This window comes from Silene latifolia, chromosome 6, assembly GCF_048544455.1.
Source record: "Silene latifolia isolate original U9 population chromosome 6, ASM4854445v1, whole genome shotgun sequence".
In the NCBI taxonomy this organism is placed as follows: Eukaryota; Viridiplantae; Streptophyta; class Magnoliopsida; order Caryophyllales; family Caryophyllaceae; genus Silene; species Silene latifolia.
The window spans coordinates 34,836,328-34,840,958 of NC_133531.1; the positions used below are offsets into that span (position 1 = coordinate 34,836,328).

The window sequence follows — 4,631 nt, forward strand, 5'->3', positions numbered from 1 at the left end:
CCACTTGTTTGCGATACACCGGGATGTCCCTAGTTAATGCCTTGTTCATCTTCATCATCTTGGCGACCACGGTAAGGTCGGCGTCTAGTTCGCCGACATATTTGGTGCAACCAAGGCCGTCGCCCTTACCCCGGGAGCGGCTATTAACAGCTGAGAGGGCCCGACTGGACGGCGTCCGCCCGAGCTACTTTGGAAGGTGGAGTCGGAAGGTTGAATCGACCTTAGAGCAAGGTCGTTTAGCGTAATCGTTTCTCCGGCGTTTCCAACACCTCTCTTCCTTCCACTTGTGTTGTCGGTGACCTCTGTTTATCACGCACCTCCTCCAATTCACGGTCTTTAAGCTCCTTAAAAGCCGATACCCCGGATAACACATCTTCCCCGTCCACGTTAATGTCACCGAGGACAAGGGTTGCAGCAATTTCCGCTCGCATGAGGTCATTGCTTTCCTCAATCCCTAGGGTACAGTCGAATGGCTCTCCACCACAGACAAAGAACATATGAACCATGACGCATGCAGACCACGGTCATTGGCAGTATGTCCCGCTCCCCCGCGATTGAATTTAATGTTGACAAAAGGGAACCCTTCAACTCTCTTGCCTTTGTCGAGCCCTTTGTAGGCCATATACTTTCCCATTGCATCAGCCTGGCGGAAGTTAGGCAAGGCGTTTAAAAGCGGATTACCAATTAAGAAAACAAATGGAGATAATAATTAATCTAGTCACCAGTTTGATAGGACTTACAGTAATACGCGCAATCCCTCCGTACGGTAATTTCAGAAGATCGTCCTCGTAAGAACGATTATCAAGATACTCGATCTGCTCCGACAGGAAATTTATACAAATGCAAGAGTAATGATCTTCATCACCAGTGCTTACCGGGACGAAAACCTACACACATGCACCAAAAATCTAAGAGTTATAAAACATAATAAGCAGATTAGAGGCATACATATTGTGCGTAGTTGGAATTATACTTTCTATTGCTAGAGTTATACATTATATGAGTAGAGTTGTACAATCAATTTCTAGAGTTACACAATATATTGTTACAGTTGTACATTATGTGCAGTAAGCATTTGCCTGGAGTTATACATTATACTGTATATGCTTACAGTTGTACTTTATGTGCATAAAGTTATACATTCTATGGCAAGAGTTATACATTATATGTCCAGAGTTATGGAGTGAGGTTAGCCACTCATCGAAACTCTAAGCGTATACTGTATAGCTCTACACAAAATAATGTATAACTTCAGTCCTGCAACGAATAACTCTAGTCATTCTGAAAGCTAGAGTTATATAATGTATAACTCTTGCAATAGAATGTATAACTCTAGCCATAAAATATATAATCGTAAGCATATACAAAGTGTAGTGTATAATTCCGTGTATTACTCTAGGTATAACTCCAGGCCTAACTCCAAAGCATATATTGTACAACTCTAAGCATATACTGTTAAACTCTACGAAAATAATGTATCATTCCAGTATGTAAATGTCTCTATATTGATATCTGAGCTCACCATATCGGAGTCCAGTTGGAATGGACTAGGACACGACTCTTGCCACATGTCCCACGCGTAACAAAAGCCTTTTAATGATCAACAACCAAGTTTTTCTTCCCGCCTTGCCAAATTTCAATTGCTAGGGCCTATAAAAATGATAGACGGGGGTTGGTGACTTTGTATCACAAGGTACGTACATGGTTGTCACAAAATAACTTGCGGAGTTCGAGCACACTTACAGAGTGACTTAGGCCAAAGAAAAACAAGCGAACTTGAAACAACAGTGCGGTGTTCGCGTGCGTAAGCGATTGAGTAGCACGGACTCAAAGAAATCGATGACATTTCCTTAACTGCATTTCCGGGCATCAACGATCGGAGATCAATACGCGTTATGCAGTTTGGTGTGGGATATGTGACCAATTGTTCCCTACAAAGGATTAGCAAAATTGAGACACGCAGCAAGGGAATGCATTCATGGCCTGTTTGTCTGTCGTATTGAAATATAGGTAAAACTTATCTTTTACTTACGATTTATTATGGTCGTGGAATTCATCAAATACATAATCCATTACATCCTTCCTCACCCTGAACACCGTCCTGAAACGTTCCTTGTTAAAACGCAACCACTGTGAGCATACGTGTCGGGTCGTTCGGTGCCCCCGCAATCCCGAGAACAACCTAGGTTCTCGTGTACAATGTCCATACACGGAAGGGGGTCGGTGAATGCGCAAGAAGGGATGGTGGATCATGTCACATCGCGCACATAAATAGGGGTGGATGTGGTGCAACCGCTCAACCCTAGCACGGCCGATTTCAACTACCAAACCTTCTTTGGCAAAGACCGATCATTCGCTCCTCAACCCCGCAAATGCCTCATTCACCTCGCCGTGCTCATGAAAGTCGTGGGGATTTCATTTCCAAGACATTCAGTTGAAGGATTCCCCCGGGTGATCTCGCGCACCCTCGACAACATCTACGTTTACTCCCCATTGTTAGAATGTTGTTCAACATTCTCAATTACATCCTTTTTCAAAGTGGCCTGAATGAAAAATAACAAAATTAAACGCCAAACGTATAACTCTGGACATAAAATGTATAACTATAAGCATAAAATGTATAAACTGGCCATATAATGTATAATCGTAAGCATATACACTATAATGTATAACTCATTGTATAACTCTAGATATACCTCCACTATCTAATGTATAACTCTAAAGCATCTATTGTATAACTCTAGTCATATCTTTGTATAACCGTGGTCGTATAATTTGGTTAAGAGTTGTACCAACCGCCGCTACAGCTTATACTACGATTACAAGGCCTCAACATAAGTTTCAACAAGGTTATACTATATCAACATAGAGTTATACACTACCAATAAACAAAAAAAAAAAAACATTGTATAAAAAGTATTTATCGCAAATTAAAAAAATTACCTCGCCACCAGGACCACTCCGTACGCCGGAAGTCCACATGCGCCTTCCTTCATTTCAAAGAGAGAAAATGACACTCCATCAATTCTTGTGTGTCCAAACCCAGTGGGACCGTAGATTTTTCCATCGCCTTTTTCGACGGTTGATTGTCGACAATCTTTCAACATTTTCTTGCAATCCCTCCCCATGAACTTGCTCATGCACCTCATCACCTACCACGGGGCGAGATTCAGCATTCTCTGACCGTCCGTCAGCTTGGCCTACAATGTCTGCTGCTCCTTCATGGTCAGTGTCTGACAATCTTCCACCATTTTCAGCATTTTCATTCAATCCGTCCCCATGAACGTGCTCATGCCCCTCATCACCTGTCCAGAGACAAGCCTCATCGTCCTTTGACGGTCCAAGAGTTTCGTCAATTTCCTCCTCGGTGTAACGCGCCTCCAACAACAGTTCTCTGACAGTTGGGGCGGGGGTGCACACAACTTGATCCTCTTACCCTGGGCTATCGGTGACAACGGCTTAGAAACGATCGTATCACCTCCCACTTCCTCCATAATCTTTGACCATGAAACTGCAATCGATTTCGTTGGTGTCTCGGCTTTGACGGACTCTAGACGTGGCTCAACACGGGGTTACCACCCCGCCACCCGCATCATTGGCGAGACTAGACAGAACTTCACTTATTTGACGCGTAGATGCATCGATTCCGTCAGATTTTTTGGGAGGCTCGGTAACTACCTCTCCAAATGCAGAGCGTTACCCACGTAAACCTTCACCTTTTCGCAACTGCTTCGCTTCAAATGACGTACTTTTGAATCTTTTCACCCTCAAAGAATTCTTGAGAGGCCTGACTAGGATTTAGGCCCGTCGGATCACTAGTTCTGACTTTGATCCGTGCGGTTGCATGTGCGTACCATGAATAGAACACAATAGCGTTCCTTTGCATTTGTAGATAAAGCTCGTGGGTACCACGAATCCAAGAAGTACACTAAGTTAGTTATATTATAATATATGGGTACGTTAAGTGAAACAGTAATCCATCTGCAGAATTATATAATAGTTTGCACTTACATCGATGCCCTAGCTTTCAATTCCTGGTCATCCTCGACGCCCGATGGTAGTTCTATCCAAGGAACTTCTTCTCGAACTTGGGCGGGAGAGAGAGGGTGGGGGTCTGTTAGCAACAGATTGTTTGGGTTCACGCGGGCCACCGAGGTCGCTACCGTCCACACTCCTTCCATAAGAGGGGTCTTGAAGGCACCTTGATACCCGATCTTAGACAAGGTTAAAGTACCCAATCCCCCTTGACCCACCTCAAATTTTACCCTCTCTACAAGCGCAGTTTCATCCCAATGTTTAATCAAAGGTAGATCATGTTCACAAGGCTTACCCTTGTAATCATATCGCTGAAAGTAGCTTATCATGAGGAACGGGATACACCCGTTCAACATTGTTACCCGTTTTTTGATCTACCCCCGCTTTCACCGTCATGTCCAAAATATAAGAGCACCGGTCAAAATGCGGGATGGCTTTAGGATCTTCTACAGCCCTCTTGACTTCCAATCTATCCCGTTGTTTGGGTTGGGTGCGAGGAATGAAGACATACGTAACAAAACAAATAGGCGGCAAAATTGATCGTCCGCCTCCTCGTACTCCATAAGTTGCTTGAAAACTTTCCCTAAGGGTATTGA

At 43.7% G+C, this 4,631-nt stretch overlaps 1 long non-coding RNA gene across 1 annotated transcript; it reads right to left on the minus strand.

Moving 5' to 3' along the window:
• Positions 1-558: 558 nt before the first annotated feature.
• On the minus strand, positions 559-1,588 carry LOC141658705 (uncharacterized). Its single transcript, XR_012549360.1, has 3 exons — positions 1,523-1,588; positions 741-887; positions 559-643 (listed from the first exon to the last, which is right to left on the minus strand). It is a non-coding gene; the product is annotated as an uncharacterized LOC141658705 (long non-coding RNA).
• Positions 1,589-4,631: the final 3,043 nt, after the last annotated feature.